The sequence below is a fragment of the Orcinus orca genome, chromosome 6 (genome assembly GCF_937001465.1).
Source record: "Orcinus orca chromosome 6, mOrcOrc1.1, whole genome shotgun sequence".
NCBI lineage: Eukaryota > Metazoa > Chordata > Mammalia > Artiodactyla > Delphinidae > Orcinus > Orcinus orca.
In genome coordinates this window covers 78,558,697-78,585,146 of record NC_064564.1, presented here as the reverse complement: position 1 = coordinate 78,585,146, position 26,450 = coordinate 78,558,697, and the positions used below count along the sequence as shown (strand labels likewise).

The 26,450-nt window shown below is 43.3% G+C and overlaps 1 protein-coding gene and 1 long non-coding RNA gene across 4 annotated transcripts in view; one reads left to right on the top strand and one right to left on the bottom strand.

Annotated features, from left to right (window-relative positions):
* Window positions 1-26,450, top strand: part of LOC101279781 (guanine nucleotide-binding protein G(q) subunit alpha) — a 439,263-nt gene that overhangs the window by 293,812 nt on the left and 119,001 nt on the right. The window lies entirely within an intron of this gene.
* On the bottom strand, window positions 257-24,783 carry LOC117198816 (uncharacterized). The gene is made up of 5 exons (XR_007477804.1): window positions 24,699-24,783; window positions 23,212-23,626; window positions 5,578-5,624; window positions 4,052-4,143; window positions 257-372 (listed from the first exon to the last, which is right to left on the bottom strand). It is a non-coding gene; the product is annotated as an uncharacterized LOC117198816 (long non-coding RNA).

Below are 26,450 nucleotides of genomic sequence, written 5' to 3'. Positions count from 1 at the left end.
ATGACACTCACTTTGAGAGCTTCCCACCATTTGCATGACTGAAGTGTGAAGCGATGCCTTCAGCATTGCGGCTTCCGTGATTCTCCTTCTAATTTCCAGGAAAGGGGTGACCGGTTTATGAGCTCAGCTTCTGAGGCTCTTTATTGGCATCAAAATTGGCTCCGATCTATGAAAGTGGACATTTTCCAAGGCGTCTCCAGAGAGCTCCATGGAGATGTATTTGCGGGAAGCAAATCCATGAAGTAATCAGCAGGTGGGGAGATGGACCAGGCTGTAGTGAATACTCAGGCTCTCAGCCTAGTAGCCTGTCGGCCTGACTGGTGGCTCCTACCTTCTTTGGGGGGTAGTTAGCACAGATGATTGTTGTTGAGCCTGGTAAAAAGTTAAATTATGTTTACTATTCTAACTGCAAAGATGTGAGCTAATGTAACCCCTCACCCTTTGACTGGAGAGATTCACGTAGGCTGTGTAGAGCATTTAATTTCTAACACAAGTGGAAGTAGGTCTGGGATGTAGGGTAACTGGCTGACCTTTTTTAAATTTGAGGGGTGTTCATTATCTGAAGCAATGATGAAGTCATCTCTTTTTCTCTCCTTTGCCTAACCTGAGAATTTGGTTTTCAGTGATCTCAGTAGGTCAGCTAAATCACACTGAACTTGAAACTTTAGATGACCTGCTTTGCCAGGCCACCCTGAATATAAGTAGAAATAGAGTTCAGGGGGCTCTGAGTGCCATGGGGAATGCCTCTGTTTTATCTGCAGATTCCTGGGCTAGTGGGTTAAGGTGGAACAGATATGAAATCGGGTGGGCAGTAGGAGGAAGTGGAAGGAAGAGCATGTTGGAACCGGCGTCACTGTCCCAAGAGTTCACCCCTAGGCCAGAAATAGGTAGAAAGTTCCAGAGAGGGTAAGTGAGACGGTGAAGACAGACTCATTTTTACCTTCTTTATGGATTTACCTGAGGCAAGTCTGAGCCTAATATCCTGTGTGAAGTGCCTGGCCCTTTTTCTACCTAAGAAAAGAAATGATGGAAGGCTTTAAATGCATTTGTGTGAACCACCCCCTGATCATGAAATCGGAACACAAATGAGAGAGATGTTTTGTTTCTGTGCTTAATTTGTTTAATGCAGGGGCACATAGCCACGTTTGGATATTTGGTATCGTCTCGTCCCCTGGGCCCAGAAGCAGTGTTGGTGGCTGCCTTCCATTGTCTTCCTCCAGACATCGTTTCTTCTTCCCTGGCTGCTCCTCCTGGCCCTTCCCACCCCTTCCTTGTTCTTATGTCTCAGGAAATGCCAAATGAAGACACCTGCCAACAAACTCCTAAATGCATTATTTGTAGTAAAAGAAGAGCAGCTTAGTGATTTGATTCCTATATGTGCTTTCCTTTGGTGGAGGGAATTTTTCAACTCCCGGGAGCACTGCAAATAAACGTAAAATAAATAGGCATCTCTGCCATTAGCCCTATTAGAGAATACATAAGCATTTACTTCCCTTGGGGGCCAAGTCAAGCCTCAGAAAGGGTAATAGATATAACAAGGTTTATTTCCTCTTTGTACCCAACTACGAGTAGGTATCAGCTCTTATACTTTGCATGTGAAAACAGATAGATATTTCATTGTACGGGCAAACGTCTGTTCGCCACTGTTACGGCCATTCCATTTCTGCTCTTCAGCCAGCCTCAGCTAAGTGGGATGTTGGAGTGTTGTAACATCCTCAGGGTTAGACCCCAAGGGAGGAATACAAAACCTCATTCTATTGTACCTTCCAGGACATTCTTCCTTCCAGGGAGGCAAATTTACTTGCTCTTCCCTCCCTCCAGTGCCTTTGTTGGGAACATTCTCATGACCTGGAATATCCTCTCACCCTCCTCTAAGCCAGATCTTCCTTCTGCCAGATTCCACCTTGGATATTCCTGTTCTCCTTTGGCATTAGTCCTTACGCCTGGGAGAGTGTGCTGTCAGTTTGCACAGCCTCGGGGGTGGGGGTGTGTGTTGTGTTGCTTTCTGTGTATGCACGAGCCCCTTTCACGTGTCCGAGCATGGTATGTATGCAGAGGCTGGTGTGCTGTAAAAGCACAGGACCAGGAGAGTCCTTTCTGTGTGCGACCTTGGGTGTGTCTCCATTTCGCTGGGCTTCATCGTCCCCATCTATGACATGGAAGATCGTTTCTTCCACACCAGGCACACAAGTTTGCAGTCAAGAACCCAGTTTGCTAAAGGGAGTTAAAATGCACTTTCTAATCTGTACCTCATGTGAAATATGTATTTGTAGTGAGGGTTTACTAATGTCAGAAATAGTTTCTTAACCCAGAAACTGTATCATATACACATTTAGCAGCTGGCAAATTCACCTTACGTGAAGTGCTCCCTCAGGAAAGGGAAAGCCACAGCTGAAATGCTAAAAGAAACAGAAGAAATTTTCTTTTGTCTTTTAGGCTTTCAAAAATTCAGATCCTAGTAGTTTAAGCGTAATTTGACAGTGATTTTAGGAATTTTCACAGGTAATTTTGACCGTATATAATTTTTACTTTAAGTGCAGACTTTACAACCAAACCATAATGTGTCTGCATTTTATTTCACATAGTTTCCATTACTTAGCTCAGTGCTGAGTGAATGCTCAAGAAATATTGAATAATAGATAATAAAACATGATATAGCAGGAAGTTATAAGACTTCTGACAAATAAGTAATAGCATTTGTCCTTCAGGAAATTTTGGACACTCACGCTTCCTAGTGTTTGATTTGGAGGAACTATTAAAACTCATTCTGTATTATCCCTGGAATAAAGTAAACCTTTAGATTCAGCATACTTGAGATAGTAATTTAGGGCATACCAATGTTTTGTCCAAAACTTTGGTCTCCACTCTTGCCCCTTGCCTGTACTGTAGCCATTTATGTAAATACACACACACCCTGGGGAAAGTTCAGTGTTGCTCCAGTAATTAGAAAATCTCAAGTTGTCCTACAGGAGTACGTTTTCTCTAATGGCAGCTGGTCTCATATTAAAGAACCATAGGTTTCACATTTGTCCACTCAGGTAGTAAAACTCTACAGTTCTATTATAGATCAGAAGACAGTGATATTTTTATAGCACGCTTTGGATAACTGACACATCTTTATCACTCCATCTGGGAGTTCACCATGAAGTTAGACATTGGGAGCAAAGCAGAGTGAGGGTGTGGAGAGAGGGAGCCACCAAAAAGCAGCACTTGAATACCTTGCCTTTGAAGAAGACCTTAGAAGGGATCAGAAAAGCCCACGGCTGTCGAAGACCCCTCTGAGATGTCACAACAGATTTCCCCCCAACCCTCCAGTGCCCCCCAAAATAAAAAACTAAAAGCTCTGTGCTTTAGAGAAGCAGGGAGGAACTCAAGCCAGTTTGAGTGTTTTGAAAATAACTTTCCGGAGCTCTACGTTTAGTCTCACATTAGCAGGCTGTTGGGCTGGCTACTCGGCCCTGGTTCCTGAGCGTTAATACTGGGAACGCGCAGCGGTTGTGATGTGGGAAGAGTACAGGGCTGGGTGAAAGGCTGTAGTTCTCTTTTGGGGAACCCAGGAGGTATGTCTTAAGAAAGCAGAATGTTAGCACAAGAAAGAAGCTGAATTGTCTTTCGCCAACTCATTTTTAGTTGTTTAGCTACCATGTGTAGCCTATTGTATGACGTATCTTGTAGGCAGAATCATAACAAAGATTTAAACATTTGTTTAAACTAACTTGGAGATATACTTTACATTCAGTAAAATGTGCCCACTTCAGGTACACAGCTGGAGGTGTTACAGTTGGGGTAAGGTATGCGCCATTGGTGGGGAAAAAGCTGGCACCTAAAAATGGCATCAGACTTTATCTGACGTTTCAAACGTGCTTCTTAAACAGCCTCCTCTAACCTCATTTATACGTCACAAATGTGTTCATCGATATCACGTAACTAAGTCATCCCCAGAGGAAACTATTTAAAAATTCTCCATTAGCTGTTTAAGCCCATAGCCTTCTTGACCCAGAAGATCTTTTTTTTAATCCTAGTCTTAAAAACTGTCATATCAGCATATTACCTTCAAGAGTTATTGAAAAGAACCGGATGATGAAAGGAAGCAGTCATTTATCCTGTTCTAGCAGTGTTTCTTACTGCGGGTGTTTCAAAGATCTGAAAGACAAAGTCCCCACTGTCATGGCACTACTTAGAAGGGAATCTCTCTTATATATACATGTAGGTACTTAAACTAAAAATTTCACATCTATCTCTCTATCTAATTAGAAATTCTAAATATTTTCAGCATTTTCTGTGGCTTGAGTGGTTGGAAGAACCTAGTGGTGAAGCGGGGAGACCCTGTGTCAGGCCTTGAGTGATGGGGCGTGAGGGGAGGGCATTCCAGGAAGGGGATGGTTTCAGGCATAGAGAGGGCACTGGAGTCCATTCAGAAGAGAGTGAGTCACGGCCCTGTTGAAGGGTAGTTGTTCATAAAATTATATAGATAGGAAGTGACCAAATTAAGGAGCATTTTATAGGCTGCACAGGGAAGTTTGGGTTTTATCCTAGAAGCATTTGAGAGCAGTTTTGAATTTTTCAGCAAGGCAGTGATGTCATTAAAGTAGTATTTAAGAAGATTTAATTCCTGTCCAATTCTCTACATTTCTGTGTAGCAAATATGGTTGTTTACCAACTTAGCTAACGAAATTATCCCAAGAGGGAATAATTCAAAATTCTCCTTAATCTGATTACACTTATTTAGCCTTCTTGACCCAAATGATTGTGTTCCTATACAACAAGTCTTCTCTTATAAATGTTGTACGTGGCCCTGGGATGCTGTGATAAAGGTACGCAGTCATGACCTGTTAGTTTTATCACTCTTCCTCCAGTTTTCTCCTGAAGCGCTTTTGGTCGGAGCTCATTATTCCCACTAAAAGAAAATGGCTTAACGTTGAAGAGTAGAAAATATAATTATCTGACTTAGTTTCATCAGGCTTGTCCTACAGACTATACAACTAAATTTCCTCTCCTGAGTGTCAGTTCTTTGTGTTTTTTCCAATCAAAATAATGGTAGAAGACTTACATGATTAGTTTATTAAGAAATTAAAATTTTGTCAATAAATATTGACAAAGGCAGTCAGTGGGGAAACAGTTGAAAGTAATATTGTTGATAATAAGAAATATGTGGACTAGGTCAATAAATACAGCTTGTCTTCTAGTATTTAGCATTCATATTTCTTGAAGAGTTAAATTGTTTAAAGCTAATTTGGGAAAATGTCATCATTTAAGAAGAAACTTAGTAAACTGTTTCCTTATTAAAAATAAATCTATTAACCAAACTATGCTACGAATCATTAAGTATCCTGTGACTCATAATTCATAAAGGTTAGTCTATTTCAGTGAAGGTTGACTTTTTGTTTGAAAAGCATTATTGCAGTTGGAAAAACTAGGTGATGATCAGCATTGAACACCAAAAATTGGTGAAGTTATTTTGAAAAGTATAACCGTAGAACTGCCCTTAGATTAAATTGGTTTAGTAATATGATTTGCTACGATTTCTATTACTAAGTAACACACATTCATACACTTTATCCTGTGATATATACTTACAAAGATAAAGGTGTACAGCTGGCCTTCCGTAGTCGCAGGTTCTGTGTCTGTGGATTCAACCAACCATGGATCAAAAATATTTGGAGAAAAAGAAAATCCCAGAAAGTTCCAGAAAGTAAAAATTGAATTTGCTGCACACTGGCAGCTGTTTATATAGCATTTACTTTGTATTTACAACTATTTACATGCCTAAGCATTATAAGTAATCCAGAGATGATTTAAAGTATACGGGAGGAAGTGCGTAGGTTATATGCAAATACTATGGCATTTTATATAAGGGACTTGAGCATACCTGGATTTTGGTATCCAAGGGGGATCCTGGGACCAATCCCCATGGACTGTATTTTGTATATATGCTGATGCTTCTCTTACTGCATCTGTGACAAGAGGTCAGGGTGTCGGTAACTCGTATCTGTTGACTGCCCCTAAGCAAAATTGGCTCTGTTGAGGTCTAAAAGGGCTATTTGTGCTTGTGAGCTGGTAGTTTGGGGATAGGTTTATATCGCAAAGCTACCTTTTTGGCCCAGGTTTGTGATTTGTGCCCATAGCCTACTTGAGTTATCTTAAAGGGGCTTAATGATGATGAGATGTTTGAAAGGCTCTGCTTATCCCTGCCTGTCTTTTAGACCTGTCTTCAGCCCTCATCCATGATACTGTGTTTGGGAATAATCCAGATTGGATAAGCCAGTTCTCAATGGCATACAACTTTAATTCATAGAAAGGACTGCACTTTAGAATCAAGATTATTTTCCTGAATGTGTGCTCTTGCATATGATGCTTTCACACCCAGTTATTGTCACTTCCTCCCATTCACAAAAGAAGACTGCCTTTGTCCTCCTGAGGGCCACCTGGAGATGGATTCACACCATGGGTTTGAGCCCAAGGATGCTCTGCTTCTGCTTGACTTTTCTGTACTCACACTTTGGGATTTGTTTCAGATGAGTACACAGTCTTAATAGATGGTTTGACTGAAACATTTAAAATCATTCATTCAATTAATAATGTTTTACTAAGACTCTACCATAATTAGCACACAGTTCTGGTCCTTATTGGGGGATCCTTTCTTTCTTTCTTTATACTCGGCCTTTATCCGAGGAGCAAAAGAAATTGGAAGTAGTTTAGAAAAGGAAAACAATATTTGTGATACAAAAAATTTTGAAATCTGATGTTGGCTTCTGTGGAAGTTTCAGTTTGGTTGAGGGAATACAAATGAATGGTTAAACCAACAACAAAAAAAGTCATTCCATGTTGAGGGCCCAAATGGGTGGCACAGACAGTCAGTGCTGTCTGATTATAGAGTTCCTAGGGAGCTTGGATGCTCAGGCAAGAAGAGGTGGGGTTTGATCTAGGTCTTGAAATGGAGCACAGGGTGGAGGAGGGCAGGGGATGATAAAGGTTGATGTCTGCACAGGTGAGATATACAGAAAGGATGTTCGGAATGTACTCTGTCTTACTAATGGAGCTCTGATTTCAACTGGTACATTCTTCAAGCTCAGTAACTACCTGTTTTAAAATCTTATATGGAGGACACCTTTTAATTCTCAGTTTAAGATGCAGGGCTTCTCTGGTGGCACAGTGGTTGGGAGTCCGCCTGCCAATGCAGGGGACGCGGGTTCGTGCCCCGGTCCGGGAGGATCCCACGTGCCGCGGCGCGGCTAGGCCCGTGAGCCATGGCTGCTGAGCCTGCATGTCCGGAGCCTGTGCTCCGCAACGGAAGAGGCCATAGCAGTGAGAGGCCTGCGTACCGCAAAAAAAAAAAAAAAAAAAGATGCAAAGCGTGAATATATTTCTTTAAAGACAATGTTAATAATAAATTCTAGACTACAGTTATCTTTCAATAAAAAAGACAACTTTTATATGCCACCATTTTTAAGTTTTTTATTTTAATTTAGACAAAATATTTGACTAAATATTATATCAGCTAATTTCTAAGCCTCTATCCTTTTTTAACTCAAGATAGTGATGCTTAATTTACGAACTACTCAGTTTTTATAGTTATATTCCTTTTATAACTCATTGTTGTATGCAACTGTGGCGTTATTGTGTGAAGTTTCTAGAGAAGTACTCCTGATTGGGTTATTTTGTCCATCGATACGGTTATTATCCACTGATAATTGGATAATTTGCTCAGCCATGGCAATCGTTAAAGGTTGCCGACAAGATAACACAACTAACGATTTTGGCTGTGATGATCTGGTTTTATTTTGTTGTTGTTGTTGTGTTTTTTTTTTTTTTTTTGCGGTACACGGGCCTCTCACTGCTGTGGCCTCTCCCATTGCGGAGCACAGGCTCCGGACGCGCAGGCTCAGCGCCCATGGCTCACGGGCCTAGCTGCTCCGCAGCTTGTGGGATCTTCCCGGACTGGGGCACGAACCCGTGTCCCCTGCATCGGCAGGCGGACATCTCAACCACTGAGCCACCAGGGAAGCCCGTTGTTGTTGTTTTTAATCAGTGCCCGTCTTTGTTCTACCAGCTAGTGGTAGATAATTATTAAAAAGTAGAATTTATCAAGCATGGTTGCTCTTTCCCCTCCCAGGAATATTAGAATCAAACACTATTGTCTGTGTCCCCTTTGAACCATATGTTAACTTCTAATATAGCAGTGTTAACGATTTAATATATATTTCTCTTCAAAACAATAAGTTCTTCAAGGGTAGGGATGGTATCTTGGTCATCATTTTAGTTCCAGCACCTGAAATAGTACCTGGCACAGAGTTACCTTCACTGACTATTGAATGAATGAATAAATGAATGAATGAATGAGCATCACTAAGGCTGATGATAATCATTACTGACCTCTTTATTAGTGTTTTGTAGCACTTTCCAACTCAGTATTTCATAGACTCATAGCACATGAGAGCTGGCGTGATTATTAAAGGTAATCTAATTTCCTTTCATTACGATGGGGAAATGCTGAGATCCAGAGAAAAAATTGACCTGCCAAAGGGCACAGAGCCTGTGACTAGGAGAGCTGGGCATAGAACTCTGGGTGCCTTGTGGTCAGGCCATGTCCCCATGATATTCCTTGCCGCTGCCCACTGACCACTCAGCCTTCTCTCCCCAACAGTTAAACGTTTTGCATGGTTGGTAATGCTGCTTTTTACACGTACAGCTCCAAGGACTTTGCTCCTTGGTATTTACAGTGTCTAATTGGGTTATCCTGAAATAACATTTTTCTAACCAAGGCTGACATCTGATAGAGCCGGAAAGTTCCTGAAGTCCCAGACTACAGATTATATGAAGCAGAGAGTTTTCTTACTCTATTGGTTCAGTAATTTCACAAAAATGCATAGGTAAGAATGAGAGAAGGACCCTTTTATTCTCCTAATATTATAAATTACATGCAGTTTCTTGAAATGACATTCTGAAAGTTTGTGCCAGGTGTCATCATTTTGAGCTGACTTGATACTGAGTCTTGTCTTGATGGTTGGCCCTAGTGGCCTTTCAGGTAGGGAAGGATACATGCAATAGCAAAGTGGGCTGTTTGTTAAGAGAAATACATTAATAGGTTACTGACAAATGTAGAGGGGTCCTGGGTTTTAATGAATTTGGCTCCATTTGGAGTTTAGAATGAAAAGGATTAATTTTCTTTCAGTGGGAAAAAGCCGAATGATAAGGTGGAAGTCTGTTACTCTGGGTTCTAACAGGGGCGCAGTCAAAATGGGGGAGAATATGGTTTATTTATGAAGAGGCTCTCTGCAAAGGTGTGGATAGGAACCACCAAGGAGAGTCAGTGATCTAGGCCAGAAAAGGGGGTGAGTGGTTACCAGAACCTGAAAAGAATATATTCGTTTCCTATTGCTTCTGTAACTAATTACCACAAAGTCAGTGGCCTAAAACAAGACTTCTGGAGGTCAGAAGTCTGAAATGGGTTAGATGGGCCAAAGTCAAGGTGCCAACAGGGCTGCTTTCCTTTCTGGAAGCTCTAAGAGAGAATCCGTTTTCTCAGCTTTTCCAGCTTCCAGAGGTCTCCTGCATTCCTTGGCCTGTGGCCCCTTCCTCCAGTTTCACAGCCAGCAGCAGTGGGTGAAGTCCTTCTCGCGTGGCATCCCTCTGACCTCTTCTGCCTCCGTTTTCCACATCTAAGTACTCTTGTGATTACATTGGGCCCACCCAGATAATCCAGGATAATGCCCCTATTTAAGATGAGGTGATTAACCTTAATTTGATTTGCACCCTTAATTTCTTTTTGCCATGTAAGGTAATATATTCACAGATTCTTGGCACTAGGACATGGATATCGGGGGCGGGGGCGGCATCATCCTGCCTACCACAAAGAGTGAGAGATACGTAGAGTTTGTTAGCTTCGGTGAGCCGTGGACTCCAGTTGGGAATACATCTAGCCTAAGGTAACCTTGCATGGAAGGAGCCAGGGAGGTAAATGCTCTGCTTTCAGGCCTCCTGCCAGAGCTCCCCCTTGGCTGAACCCGTCTGAGAGCCAGAAGGTCCAGGCACACTGCTGGTGCCGTGCAGTCCATGCAGGGAGGCAGGGGAGAAGCAGGGACCAGCGGGGGCAAGCAGAGCTTGTCCCACCAAGGAACTGTTAGCATCCTAGGTCTTGACTTCTGGGAGCCTTGCTATAGTTTCTTGAGCAGTCATTGCTAATGAGGTGCCCGGCATCCAGCTGGGGAGCTAGGATGGGAGAAGCTGTCTTATTTAGTTTCATGTTTCAGCCAGTATTTGTTTCCCTTTCGTTATCTGTGAGTATTTAGTAAAGTCTTCTTTAAATGGTTCCTTCTTATATTAGCTACATTCTGTTAATTAAGAAAAGGTTCATGTATGTTCACTTAGACACCCGTGTTAGTGGACATCCCTGCCCCCCCCATGCCACCCTAGCCTGCTGACAACATTAATTGGTGAGGCCTCAAGGTGGTTTCTCCCCCTTCAAACTCCAGGAGTATCATGGCACAGTGTTCTCGTGGGTTGCTGTTGCTTGTGGGACAGGACAGTTCTTCCTTAGGTGAGAACTGTCCAGTGTGTTACAGAACATTTGAAATTCCTGGTCCCCGCCCACTCAATGCCAGTTCCGTCCCGCAGTCATTGTAGCAGCCAGAATCCCGGGGGCAGGCGGGGGGTGGTGGTGGGGGGAAGCAGGAGGCAGTCAGCCTCCCTTGAGAACCACTGGCGGTGAAGCGGGTGATATTTAGAGGTAAACCAACCTCCCAGATCTTAGGCGTATTGGTTATCTTCTCCTAGACTTAGTTTCCTCATCTGTAAATCAGGGATGGTATCTGCTTCTGCAGGTCACTGGCATCATTAGTGACAATGTATGTGCATTATCCTTCCCTTGGGCATTGTCTGGCGGAGAACCAGGTCAGAAAGGTGGGCTGCCTGAGCTGCAGGGTTGAGAGAGCAGGATTGCCTAGGAGACCAGACACCAACAGATCTCCTTCGCTGCCTGCCCCAGCCAGTATGCAGAGCCTTGGGGGCCATGGGCTCTCTTACTGGGAAATATCGATTCTGTTCCAGGGCAACCTTGATGTGAAATCTCAGCCTACGAGTATTTCATGGCTTCTGTTAAATGTGGAAGAATAGAAAGTTAGCTTCCTTTGAATTTTTTTTTTTTTTTTTGCGGTACGCAGGCCTCTCACTGCTGTGGCCTCTCCCGTTTTGGAGCACAGGCTCCGGACGCGCAGCCTCAGCGGCCATGGCTCACGGGCCCAGCTGCTCCGTGGCATGTGGGATCTTCCCGGACTGGGGCACGAACCCGTGTCCTCTGCATCAGCAGGCGGACTCTCAAACACTGCGCCACCAGGGAAGCCCTCCTTTGAAAATTTTTGCATGAATTCAGGGATTTTTTTTTCTTTGCTCAAGCAGTTGAATGTTTCTGCCACTATATATTATACTTTACTAAATCCAGCATAAAAAGTTATAATTTAATTTTGCTAGCTCACAAGTGGCTTGCTGTGGCCAGTGGGTCTCTCTTAAGACCCAGAATAGCTGCAGGGTAAGTTGGATGCATTTACTTTTTATCCTACACAGTAGGCCTCATACTTCACTGCATTCTGTATGGCTGGTGACAGCTTAACGGTACTCTAAAATAGCATTTTAAAATCTTTCCTTCTATTGAAAAAGTGCTGTTATATAGCCTGTCCAAATCTACAAACGCATGAACATCTTGTCTAGAGTTAGTTTTCTTGAACTTTGAATCCTGTTATCATTGTGGAACTTATGGTTGCCAGGGCTTAGAGTTGATATCTATATGTTAAGAAGCAAAGCAACGGCTGCTTCTTTACGTTAAAGCAAAGATTCCACATTACACAAACGGAGGTGATTTTTAGATTATGTTTTCAAGTTTCATACTAATGGGTTAATAAGCTTGATCTGCTTTTTATTATACACAGCGTGGCCAAACAGAGATGGATCAAAGTATGGAATTGAATCAGTGAAATTATTAAATGTATCATTATTTTACATCCACCTATTTCTGTGGTGACAGCAAAACAAACCACGCATTAGGGGAGTGAATAGGTTAATTCTTCTGACTATACTGTAAGGATATACCTTCCTTGGCTGTTAGTTTATGGGTTTCATTTTGTTGTTATTCATCAGCAATATGTGAAGTGTCAGAATTTTGCTACAGAATAGTAATCCCCAGAAGAGAGGCCTTGTGTTCAAAGGGGACTGGAGAACACATCTTCTACGAGTTGGTATTTAAGCAGGTGTAGGCACTCACGCAGGCGATGTGAACTTAGGGATGTCAGCACAGGGGGACTGTTTGGGGGTGGAACAGGCAGGACTCTGCTAATGTGGTTGATTGTGTAGGGCAAAGGCACAGAAACAGTCCACGAAGCGGAGACTTGTAGCTGGTATGATGGGACCCAAGTATAAAGATGGAATGACAGTAACAGAAACAGGAAAATCAAGAGGAGGCCAGGGAAAGAAGTTAATTGACCTGAGGTGCACACAGCCCTCCCCGGGTTAGAGCAGTAAAGCGGCAGGCCGTCACAGAGCAGGTCCAGGATCTCTGAAGGAGGAGTGGGCTGGAGAAGCCAGACACTTGGGCGTTAATAGCTGTGGCTCAACAAACGGCCAAGACGTCAAGGGCAGAGAGAAAAACAGTGGGCTAGGCATAAAATTCTGGAGGAATGATTGCGCCCAGAGGTCAGCCAGAGGAGAGAAAGTGGCCAAAGAGAGTAAGGAGGCAGGGCTAGAGGGGTTGCTGGAGAACCAGCCAGCACTTTCAAGAAGGAAGAGTGACTAATGGTGTCAGATATTACAGAAGAGAATGAAGACTGAGGCCGCAGGTAGGCCTTTGGAAACTTATAAAAGCAATGTTGGCCACCCATTGAGGGCAAAAGATGGATTAAGAGAGATGAATTAGGGAATCGTGAGAAGTGAAGACACCAACCCCTTGGCCTGGCAGGGAAATGAAGGTAGCAGTAGTCACACCAAGTGGCAGAGAGAGACTGATTTTTAGCATCAGAACCCTGCACCGACTTTGATTTGCTCATTACTGTGGATGTGGAGCAGTGGTCCCCAAGTGGGGCGGGCTGTGTATTGTGTTAAGAAGCTCTCCCAGGTCAGTGGCCCAGGTTCCATGTCTCTGGAATGAGAATTCCAGTGCTAGAGGATGAAACACAGAACCTACACTACCTTCCGGTCTGGTGACTTAATCCCATGATTGAGCCAGGGCTGAAAACATCCCCTCCCCCCAAATCTGTGTGCTACTTGCCTCAATGGGGGCGAGCCGGGAGCACCGCTGTGGAAAGCAGGAAGGGTCGATTTCTGCTCCTAGGTTCACAAGCAGGACTGTGGTGGGAACGCGGTGGCAGCTCCGACTGGGTGCTCGCTCTCATCCACGGGCTCTTTGTAAATCAGAGGCTGGAACAAACAGAGCTGACAGCTCTGTTTAAAAAAGCTTTGGGGGAGTTTGTAAGGAAATAAAAAGAAGCCTAACGCTATGTGAAACATGTAACCTAAATTCAAAACCGAAAAGAGCGTTTATTGCCTGCTCAACATGCTTCACCTATAACTTGTTTTTTCATTAAGTTAAACAGCAGAAAAGAAAATGGGCTTTTAAAAAGAGCAAAGAGGTTTTTTCTTTTTTTATTAACAGGCGTTAACATTCAGGGCAGGAATTTAGGTAGATGCCTCCCTCCTACCCTCCTCGTCCTTTGGACTGTAACACAGTGTGTATGTACCACGTAGGGTCTGGATCCCTGCAGGTTAAACAGAGATCTAGATGAGAAGTGTGATGTTGTTAAAAGTGGCATTTCAGGGAACGGTACACCACTAATCTCACAAAGCTAAGAGATGTAGGCCAAGCTTTAGATCCCTGTTGAAAATAATTGAATTTAACAACAGAGAATTCCATGTTTGGTAAAGAAAAGGGCCCGAGGTAGTAAGATGCTAAGGCCAGCGGTGATGAAGAGAACCCAGACAATTCCATGTTTGGGTTTTCCACCGCACTTGAACCTGCATGGGGCTGAATTTCCCTCCCTCGTTTTCCCCAGTTGCCCTGCTTCACCTCTCAGCTTTTCTGCGGTTTTAGAAGAGGTGGTGTTGTATTACCAAGAGGGTCCACTTTCCCTTCTCCATGATGATGGAAGGGAGAGTTCAGTGAGAGGGAATTTGGAAGAGGTTTGGATCCAGATGGTAATAACACATCTTGATTTCACGGATTATTTCCTCCCTCTTCACAGAATTCCCTTTCAGTTGAACCAATATTTAAAAGAACTGCTGATAAGAGGTCAGCTTTAAATCCCTTCTTTATTTCATGTTGTTGGTTTTCAAGGTAAAATAATGAAACGGTAACAAAGGCTTAATTGATACACAGACTGACTGTTCCAGGAATAATTTTTACTTGCTTACTAAGCAGACCCATTTAGAAAGTACTCAGAGTATAGATCATAAAATAAAAATAACTTTAAAGTAATTGTCTAAAGACGTCATCTTGCTGTACACCTAAGGCTCAACACAACACTGTAAATTAACTATACTTCAATTTTTAAAAAATGGTTTAAAAAAAGGTGAAAAAAAAGTCCTCTTAATTTTGACAGTCTTTCTTTGTCGTTTCCCTTCTCTGCCATGGTCATGTTGGAAGAGTTTCATTTGTGTTTCTCAAGTGATCTTAGGATATCATGTAAAGTCTGGGGTGAGCTCCATCCTCTTAAAGGTGTTCTCCATCAGAAAACAGTCACTCAGATGTCATATGCTGCCAGATGTAAATTGTTTGTGCCTGAAATACTGATATTAGTTACTACAGAAAAAATTCTAGTTTAGTTTGTTTAAAGATTGAGACAATCTACCTAATTACTTGTTAGTAACAGTTTAATATATAATAGTTTAATAAGATTATATATGTATTATTATACATATAAGGATACATATTATAGATATCCTTCATTCCTAAGAAATGTATATATATTCAGCTGAGGCTGAAGTGACAAGACTGAGAACCTAGACACCTCTTCAGTCCCTCCAGAGTTGGTGGTTCACAACAGGGTAAACCATATCCTTAAATCACAGCCTCTGCCCACACCAGTCAGAGAATGAAAATACTTGTGTAGGCTCAGGAATGCCTTTAATTGAAAAGCAGGCACTTTCCATGCCAAAATATAAAGCAGATATAAATGGTATTTAGATTATTGATTCATTCAACAAATATTTAGTAAACAAAACCCATGAGCCAAGCCCTATGCCAGGAATTTAGTTGTAGTTTGTGTTATTTTCTTACTCCTTTGACCAGAAGGTTTACTATATGTATATTTTGATTAAAGTCTACAGTAAATATAAGAACTAATTATAAGAATTAAATGCCTTTCTGTGTTTAATGCAATCAGAAAATATCAATAGATGCTTCTGAATGACTCACTTCCTTTTTTGTTCTCATATTACAGCCGGTCATGACATTTATAGCAAATGGCAGAGGGCTTCTCTTTATGGTTCATTTTATTGCATTTTTTTATTATTGGAAGGTAGTGGAACTTTCACTAGGAAATTAAAACTCAACATCATTGCCCTTAAATGTTTTAATAGATTAACATTACCAGTGATGGCATCTGTTTCTGCATGTTTAATCATGGGATTTTTATTCCAATGATAGATATGTTCCATGTTTTCATGCAAAATAGATCTCATTTCAGCCAACAAAGAAGAAAAAAAGGTGAGATAATGAGCTAGTTTTACAGATATACCAAGCATCATCAAAGTATAAACCTGGAAAATCATTCTTTGGGGACTGTGATCTAAAACCTAGCTTACTTCTCTAGCCAAGAAGCCACAGAAGCTTTAGTTTGCTTTTATTGATTCCTATTTTTTATGAAAGGGAACTTTCTGTGGGGGGGAAAAATGCTTTTTAAGTCTTTAACAAGGTTCTCTGTGCTCCCTTCAATTATTTGTATCCTCTACAATTACTTTTGCTGGCTTAATCCTAATTTTTCCTGCCCCTGCCCCCATAATACCAAGTTTCCTATCTCTTCTTGTTTTCCTTCTATATTTCCATTTGTGTTTTCAGAGAAATTTTTTCACTAAGATGCCATCTGACCATTCTTAGGAAACAGTTCTGTGTAATTTCTTTGGGACTGGGACGAGGGCACAATGGTACTTTCATATCATGCCATTGAAGTCATTTCTGGGGCAAAAGGCAGTAACCAATAAACTATTGGCAGAGCTTTATCAAATACGCTCATTTCCTAGTTTTGAACTGCCCATTTCCCAGAAAGACTGGTTATTTGTTCTTCGGAAATACAGGGTTAGGTTTTTTTTCCCCCTCAGTTAAACTAAACGTTTCTATTCCACACAAAGCATTGAACTTCTAGGTGAGCAAATCTTACATGTAATTTTACTTTCTTAATAGAAAAGCAGAATCAATACCTTTGTCATGCATACCATGCCAGCCAGTAAATTATACCAGCTGCACCTTTGTCCCTAGAGATTGCACGAGGTGCACCCCTCCAGCAGAGGTGCATGATCGCACTGGTCTACATAGAAGGAAAATGCTTGCCTTGGCCTCATCTCCTTAAAAGACACGCAGACATTTGTTCATGAATGAGTAGAGCAGTCCAGGGCAGAGAAAACAGGACGTTTTCACATCCTGCTACGTTGTGTCTGGCTTTTGGGGCCGTTTAAAAAGAAAGAGTAAGCATGAGCAAATGAAACCCGAAGCAGTGAATGAACAGATAACTCCCCCAGTGTGCATGTCACTGGCCATCTGTGTTTAGTCTGGCCATGTGACGAATATTCCGTTTTCATTTATTTTGAGCTCTTCATTTATTTTGAGCATTTCCTGATAATTTCCATAGCAAGTATTTCCAGAATTTTAATTTTGAAATTGATGTAACCTATAATTTCTAAGAAGGAAGTGGGGCTGTCAGTTCATCTAACCTTGAAGTTGATCAGTTCTTTATTTCTAATGAGACAGTGTTCTTCAGCCATTGCACCTTTTAATAATCTTAAATACATTCATCTCTGGGCTACAAGTGATTTTACAAAAACAGAAACAGTACTTTTCCAGAAGCGAATTCAACAACCCTTATGCTTATGAGTCTACATTTAGAGTTACAAAAATATAAAGAATGGGGCTTCCCCGGTGGCGCAGTGGTTGAGAGTCCGCCTGCCAATGCAGGGGACACGGGTTTGTGCCCCGGTCCGGGAAGATCCCACATGCCGCGGAGCGGCTGGGCCCGTGAGCCATGGCCGCTGAGCCTGCGCGTCCGGAGCCTGTGCTCCACAACGGGAGAGGCCACAACAGTGGGAGGCCTGCATACGGCAAAAAAAAAAGAAAAAAAAATATATATATATATAAAGGATGTAAGGGAGACGTGTGATCCGTATGAAATAGTGGCTTTATATTTGGGTTGCAGGATAAAAATCAGAAACAGATTCTTCCAATTTAGGCTCAAAAATAGTTTGAAACCCCTAACTCAGTTTTTCCTATAGCAACAACTTGTCATTATCATATCAACAGATCGCAGCAAGCTCTGTCCTCTTGCCTGGAGGTGCTCCAAAATTCATTTAGGTGGTTTATGTAATAGTGGAAAGATTCTTAGAAATGGGACAGGCTGAACATAAGATAATTGCTTTTTTCTAATGAAATAGCGCCGTCGTTTTTTTTTTGTTGTTGTTGTAATTTTACAAAGATCCTAAATTGAAATTTAGTGGAATAATAGGACACTCAGGTGTAGCCATTGTACGCTGTTCTGTATTATACCTGGCATGTCTGTATCTGTGACTTATGGTTGTGAATACATAGGTTCCTTTTTCAAACTGCAAACTGATCCAGATTTCTCAGGGTATGACACAAAATCTAGCATGACAGTGGCCCTTCTGATCTATCTGTACTGTCAGAAAGGCTGTCAAGTTCTTGGTCAAGAGAATGGTCTCCATGGTTGTACTTTCATGGTAGATGGTTTTGAAAACAAAATGTTATTATGCTCACTGTTACCGAAGTCAGGATCTGTTATTCATCCAGTAGCATAAATAATAATAACTAACTTTATTAACTGTTTGCCTTGGACTAGGCCTTGTTAATACTATCTATGTACGTTATTTCATGTAATCCCCATACATCCCTTTAAGGTAACCACCCCTATCCCTGTTTTCAGATGAAGAGCTAAGAAGTTCAAAATATGCTGGAAGAGTCACACAGTAGTATACCTCCAGCTCAGATCTGACTCCTGATCTCCTACCAACAGATTCTCTGTTTTTCGGGGTTAAAAGACTGTGAAGCAGGAAAGTGACATGTAGTGTGCTCTTCTCAAATATTCTTCCAGTTGGCATCATTTGGTTGATAACAGTTCTGTCTGTCTTTTCCTTTTCTACAATAGCATCAATTTTTATAGAAAGAGAAAAGAAAACATATGTGGCCTACTGAAAGGTCTTTTCTCCATCTGTGCATGCCTGAAGGTATATGCTAAGAAAGCCACTATTTTGAGAGCCTCACCACAGACTGCCAGGATATAAACTCTTCAACCTTATTTTTTCTCAGTTTCTCCACCGGTAAAATGGAGATCAAGTCGCCTTTGCCTGGACATCGAAGTACAAAATGAGGGATTGATGTCAAGGTCTTTCAGCTCTTTAGAAAAAGTATAACTGTAAATACAAGGCCAGGGATATAATTGCAAATAGAACACTGTGAGGTTTCCTCCTCAGATACTGAGATACCTGAGCCGCCTGCAAAAGGTACTATGTTGTGAAGGACAAAAGAGAAGGGTTGGGAACAAGAACTCTGTGCTAGTAGTCTTCCCAAGGCCCCACAGCTGAATAGCGATGCTTCCTAGAGATGATATATGGATACCCGGAAAGAGGATGTAAATTCACGTTGCAGTGAAGGGCTGGAAGAGCCAACCATTTGAATCCTGCTGCTGGTGGAGGGTGTGAAAACCAGGAGCAGCACACCCAGTTCAGTGGGCGTGGGGCTCCCAGGCCTTAACAGGGCAGAACAGGTTGGCAAACCGTGGTTGCCATGGTTATTCTGCCTCTGCACAGTTACACTCCATCCCTTTTCCTCATCACTCTGCCAAAGCTCTTGTGCCTCTGAGCTCCGAGTCCAGGCAAAGGAGGCACTGTCCTAAGTGGGTAAAAGTGGTCAGGTGGCACAACGGACAGTCTGTTGAAATGAGAGCGGGGCAGAATGGTGTAATTTCTTCTCTGCATATATAAATGAGAGTGTTCTTTCAGCGAGAGGAGGAAATTCTGTCCAGATTTACAAAAGCATGGACCTTACCTGACCAAGTTGGGTACAGGCAAACCAACCCTGCCCTCTTTTTGAAGTTCTGGTTGTTTCCCATTTCATGCTCTTTTTCATCACGAAATGTGAACTCCTGATTCTGTGTTAGCAGCAGAACCCCATTACAAATAATCTTCAGCAAAATCTCGTTTTCCATATCCTATTGACTCTGGCACATGCTCTGTTTACTTAAGCGCTCAGTTGATAAGAACAGGAATCTTTGCTGATTTTCACCGAGGGTTGAAAGAGAAAGCCTCATAAGTCAAAAAAAATAACCTTCCTCTGAGACATTACATCAAAGAGGAGATGCCAGCTCAGTTGGTGTATGGGGTGTGCATTGCATGAGGCTGAAAAATGATGGAGAGAGGAGAGTAAGGGGGTCTTTGTAGCAAACGGAAGGAGGGCAGCAACAATTAAAGTAGGCAGAGCAAGCATCCCACTGTCCCACTACATGCTGCCACCAGCATTTGTAATCACCTCCCCCCTACCAAGCGGGGGCAGTATTAGGAGGGGGGTGGTTATCCAGGTGGAGGCTGACAGGAGGGACCACACGGGGACACAGCTTGCAGACAGAAACAAAAGCAGGACAGTCAGAACAGCGGTGTTGAAATTGGCTTGATGTGATCTACCTATCCCGCTGAATTTGGGTCCTTTTCAATGACCTCTAGTAAGGATAAGAATGACCTTAGAGAATAAGTTCTGTATACTCTGTAGGGGACCTGAGATCTTAGCTCCCCACACAGAAATACCCAGGTAATGATACATACCAGAAAACTTAGCATTGGATGTTTAAAATTCTCTAGTGGGAGAGGAGGTATGTCCTACACAATAAGCACCCTGTTTTTAGGGAGTTTTATTACAGAAACTTTTTGTCAATCATAAAGAAAAAAACGGGTCTTTTATCTGAAAATCTGGATTTCTGAATCTTTGCCTCTTAGATTTTAGGCAAGTCGTACAACTTTGCTGTTCCTTCCCCACCTTAGACTTGTCCTTGTTGGGTGAAATAAACATGCATGTGTATGTTCCCCATCACAGGTTTGCATGGAGAGAGAAAGGGTGTGAAATTACATGCACCTGTGAAGGTCTACGGGCAGGAAAAGAACTTTTTCCAGTAAATGTTTGTCGATTGTTTACAAGGCGCTGATCACTTTAGGAGCTACAGGGAGGAGGAAAGAAAAGAGAAACTGTGGTCTCCGTTCTCAGGGCACACCTCAACCCTGTGTGAGACTGACCGGGAGGGGATGCACATTTGCTGTGGGAGTAAAGAGGCAGGAGTGACTGTCTGGATACGGGCATGGGGAGGGGGCAGGAAAGCCTTCAGAGGAAAGGAGGCGTTTGAGATGGGTAGTGAAGGCCAAGGAGCACGAAGGCTGGACTGAGCGCATGCAAAACGAAGAGAACCTCGACAGAGACAAGAATGGTGGTACGAATGGACTTCCAGGCTTGGGGAACTGAGAGGGGTCCACTTGGGTAAGATTAATGGCGCAGAGTGGGAGCTGAGGAGACCAGGAAGCTCTGTGGGGTTTATTTACGTCGGAAAATCTTTGTCCTGTAGAAAGTGGGAAGCTGGGATGGGAGGTGGAGGATTTTGAGTAGATGTAACGTAAGTGGGTTTGTGTTCTCAAGAAATAATCTGGTAGTGGTTGGAAGATGGATTTCTAAAAGCTCCCTGAGGGCTTCCCTGGTGGCGCAGTGGTTGAGAGTCCGCCTGCCGATGCAGGGGACGTGGGTTCGTGCCCCGGTCTGGGAAGATCCCACATGCCGCGGAGCGGCTGGGCCCGTGAGCCATGGCCGCTGAGCCTGCGCGTCCGGAGCCTGTGCTCCGCAACGGGAGAGGCCACAACAGTGAGAGGCCCACGTACCGCAGGAAAAAAAAAGCTCCCTGAGTGCAGGAAGAGAGGCTAGAAGCTGTTGCTGGGGTCCACGTAGGAGAGAACGAGGTCTAGACCCAAGGCAGTGGAGAGGAGGGAAACAACTTGAGAGGTGGGTAAGCAGTAGACTGAATAATACTTAGTGACTGGAAGTGGGAGGTTCTCCAGGCAGAGAGGCGCCAAGATTGTCCACAGTTTCTGGCTGAGGCGACTATGTGAGTGAGAACACCATTAACTCTGACAGATAAACAAGAGGAAGACCAGACCTGCTTTGGGGGGCTTGGGAAGCAGTCGAGAGGTGTTTGGGGGACACATTGGGGTAGAAGGCGACCACGGACATCAGGTGGAGTGCCTAGCAGACATTTGGAAGTACTGGCTAGAAAGACAAGGTGCTACTGAAATTCTAGAAAAAGGGAATGTAGTATCAAAGAATCACAGAATACAGTCTGAGACAGAGTGGTCAGTATTATCAAATACTGAAAAGAAGACAAGAGAAGAACTGAAAAGGGCCCCTCAGACGTGATCATCTTGGCCAGTGCAGTGTCAGTGGAGCGGTGGAGTGGAAGGTGAATCACAACAGGCTGGGAGCTGAGGGGCAGGGGACAGGTTGAGAAGCCAGTTCGGGTGACCATTTTAATTCAGTTTGGCTGGGAGAAGGAACAGGGAGAACTAGAAGAGGAGGAGTCCGAGGGGGTCATGGTTAAACCAAGGTTTGAATTTTAGATTCCACATGGCCACTAACTGAACTGCCAACCCCACTGCAATGTCAAGGCTTTACCTATAGCTTAGGAATTTGGGTGGCTATGAAGCATATACAGTCTTTCATAAAGGACTTTTCATTATTTCTAAATAATTATATTTTTAAAATAGTTTTAGGATGCTTGTTTTGAGAGTCATGTTTTAATTCACCCACCCCTGCAATGAGATAGTATGTTCCTTTCTAGAAAGCCCTGGGGAGTCAGTCATCCTCTTGCACAGTTAAATAAGTGATGTCCTGTGCTGCCGACTGGAGTCAGGGGGGTGCTGTCCTGTGACTCACGCGTTCTCATTCACAGCGTGTTGAGCAATGCAGTCGGTACGAGTGCCTAATAAAGCCTGCCGAGGATGTTGTCACTGAGCTCAGATTCCTCAATGGGGCTGGATTCCTGTCACCACACATTCTTTATGCCATGCTCTGAGGCGCTTCTCAATGAAACATTTGTCCTTTTTTTTCCTTCATCATGTCTAGAATAATGTATTCTCTAACCTGTCGTTGCACTTCACTGCCGAATATTTATCTCTGGTTCTAAGTTGGATTTTCAGTGTTACTGGAGTTCTTTCATCTTTCTTGTTCCCCAACAAAGAACTCCTTGGAAGGTGTTCTGTTCCTCTTGCCCCCTTAGACTGCCTCAAGGGGGCCAGAAATCCTCCCCAGTGCATCTTCCGACGCAGACGTTCGCTCTGACGAGGGGCCAGTGCCACATCCCTCAGAAGGAGGGGCAGAGGCTCAGCTCCCTGGAGAGGCCACTCCTTGTTTCCATCACACTAATTAATTGTCATCTCAGAAGGTAATGAGACCAATTGTTCCAGCGTTGCCCTGGCCAAGCCGACTCTGGAAGCGGTATCAAGCTGGCAGCTCTCCTGCAGTTGGTCAGGAACGCGTATCCCAGCAGTCTGCTGGGGGAAGCAAGCCAATTTGGGGTTTGATTTGCTGCTCAGAGAGGCCAGCCATGGCGTTGCTCAACCATACGACTCTAGTGAAATGACTTGAAGATCTGTGACTGTGGTTGGAATTTAGATACATGAACGTGTATGATTTGCCTGGAAAATGGACGTTGTCCTATCAAAGTGGGCCTGTGGTCCTTGGCCACGTAGCACATCATTGAACTTACAAGCCTTCTTCTTTTATTTACTTGGAACTTAAATGAGGAGGAGGAATGTGATGTTACTATACGGAAAAACCGTGTGGGAGGAAGACATTTCTGGACATGTTGAAGGAAGAAATAGCATTAGACTTTTCCCAGTGGCTTCACAGTGGCCCTAAGGAGATGGGGGAAGGTGGGGCTTTTCTTACTGCTTCAGACAGAGAAAGGAAAGCAAAAAAGCACTTACCCGATTTGTGTAAGGCTCGACATGGCTGGTACTTAAGTCCAGGACATCCAACGTGACTGTGTGGCTTAAAACGACACAGGCTTCAAAGGCCAGAAAGCTGACGTGCGCAAACCATTACCCAGGTCGGGGCTGCTGCTAGCACAGGGAGTGCCTTTGTGTGAATGAAAACAGGCGTCCACTTACAAAAAGGTGTTTCTTCCTGGCTGAACAAGGCACGCAGCTGAGTGGGCAGAATACTGGAAGGGTCTCAGCCCCCAGGCTGAGCCCACTGTGCACACACCTTTACACAAGGCATGCCATGCACAGCCATATGTGGAGGACCGAGACGGGCATCTGTCTGGGCAAAGGACTAGTTCCTATGTATCTGCAACCAGCTGAGCAAAATCTTTATTTCCCCGTTCATTTTACTGCCAACCTAAAAACAAAAAAGTTCATCCGTTAAAGAATTATAAGTGCCCCACCTTCCCTGTATTCTTAAGGAGCTCCATTCTTCGAGCTATTTTTCTCTGCCTGCACATACCCCACCCGCCCTTCCTCTTTGATTCTGCTGTAGTAAATGGGAGGGCAGCAGCCTGCCCACAGGACGAGGTCTTGGAAGCAGTCATTTCCTCTTCCATCCCCTCCAGGCCATTCCCCGGCATGTTTTTCGTGGCACTGGCAACAGGAAGGCACATTGAATAGCAGCGCTGAAAAGGCACTTTGTTGTTTATGTTATTACTGTGGGTTTGTCTCTGCCTAATAATTAGCGTTTCCGGCTTTCTGAATTTATTTGCCAAAACATTTTGCAGGGCTTTCGTGAACAAATAAGGGATGTTTCTAGACATAACTGACCACTGCCTTGCAGGCTGAGCAAACTCCTGGCGCTCTGAGTTTGGGGGAGGAGGGGTGAATTTGCTCAGGGAAAGATCATCCTAGTAAGGGAAAAACCTCCTAAGTCACTAGCCAGCATTGTGGTGTCTGAACAGCCGCTGTCCAGGCAGGTTGAAGTGGCCCAGTGTTCCTTGCAGTCCAGGACAGGTCATTGCCAAGGAACAGCGAGTCCGTGGGCTGTGGTGACAAAGTCCAGTTTGAATTCCATCAAACCTCGGCCTCCATTTCCTCATCTGCGATACGCAACAATACTGTTTGCCTAGTCTAGCTCACAAAATTGTGGTTAGGGGTGTGTGAAAGAAAATGTATGTAAAAGTGCTTTACTAACCCTAAAGCACTGTAACAATGTGATTTATATTAGGCTCTAAAGATACCATTGTCCACGGGAGGATTAACCAAGGAGAGAACCGTATGCTCTGTATTTAGGTTAAAGGGGACATGTGCTTTATCTCTGCTGCATTTTCTCCCCATTTAAAGGAGGCAAATAAGACAGTCAATAGTCCAGCCATCTCCCTGCCCCCTCGATGACTACCTTGCCCTCCTAACTAGTTCTCTGTCGGTCCACCCAGGGTCGCCCATACTGCTTTGGGCCCGTTGCACACCCAAGAAGATCTCACCCCTTCAGTCCTCTTCTTTTCGGTTTCAGTCAGCCTCTCCCCGCCAGCTTGTTCTTCTAGCTGGGCACAAACAACTCAAATCCCTGCATGTCTGTGTGTGAACGAAGGGTGGGAGGGTTGGAGGAGATCACAGCAGACTGCGGGGTGTTGCACCTCGACTTCAGGCAGCTTTGCCGGTGGAATTGCAGGCCCTGACTTGCCACACACCTCCTGAATTTTCAAAAGAAGGCAGAAATCCCAATTTTTATGTGAAATTCCCTAATTTTTAACACTGGGAGCTAGTTCAATATTTTTTTATTAAAGTATAGTTGATTTACAATTTGTGTTAGTTTAAGGTGTACAGCAGAGTGATTCAGTTATCTTTTTTCAGATTGTATTCCATTGTAGGTTATTACAAAATTTTGAGTAGAGTTCCCTGTGCCTTACAGTAAATCCTGGTTGCTTATCTATTTTATATATATATAGTAGCGTGTACTGTTAATCCCATACTCCTAATTTCTCCCTGCCTCTCCCCTTTGGTAACCATAAGCTTGTTTTCTATGTGTGTGAGTCTGTTTCTGTTTTATATATGGATTCATTTGTATCATTTTTAGATTCCACATAAAAGTGATATCATACAGTATTTGTCTTTCTCTGTCTGACTTACTTCACTTAGTATAATACTCTCTAGGTCCATCCATGTTGCGGCAAATGGCAATATTTCATTCTTTTTTTTATGGCTGTCAATACGTTTTTTATAATCTGCAAATCAACAGAGTTCGGCCAGACAGTAAAGTTGTGAGCCACGTTTCTCCATAAAGCTTCTGATATGTGACCTTGGAGCACACTGGGATTGTGCCTCATTTCCTAAATTTCCTAAAATTTCCTAAATGCTCAACTAGACTCAACTAGAGCATCAGCCTCCTTTTCTGCCTCTGCCCATCTGTAGCTTCGCTTAGCCGTGTCTCTTTGATCTGCTGTAACTATAGCTCCCACTCCAGGCAAGCAGCTCTTTTTTTAGTGGATGATGACATCTTGTAGGGTCCTTTTGTCTACACTAGCCTAGACCTTCTGATCCCGGGTCTCCCTGTGCTAGACCCTCCAAGGAACCACTCTTAAAGCGGGCTGATTTCTCATACCCATCGCTGTCCATCCATTCCTAATTGCTTACAGCCTGTAAAAGTTGACAGTAAGGATATTTTCTTTTTTCACTGCTTCTGGGTAGGAGGTCGTCTTTCTGATTATAAAGAGATGCCTGTGAGACTGTGAGGGAAGGATTGCAGAGGGTGGATACAAGCCTTACAATTATGTGGTGAACTTGAAGTTATTTCCCTTGAGTAACTTTAGGGGCTCATGTGAGGACATAACCCCTGCTCTGATGAAACTACTTTTTAAAATAATGTCCACAAAGGAATTGGGTAGGTTTTCTAATGTTTTCGTTGTGTATGTACCAACTTAATCTCCGCCTGTTCTGGATGCCAGATGGATTGTAAGGAATTTCCATGATCCCATCTCAAGTTTGTAATGAAATTATACACTGAAGGAATTCACCACCAGAGAATTGTGTTTAAAAAGGGAGGTCCAGCGCTAGCTTAGGTTGCACAGCTGATTGTGACACTTGCTGCTGGCTTATTACAGGGAGCAAAACAGTAGACATTACCAGGGGAAGTGAAATGCAATATAATTTTAGATTTTCTGACAAGCAGTGGAACCAAGAACCAACGTAAAAATGGATTGTTTTAAAATCTTTAGTTCTTTGAGTTACAGTTCCAA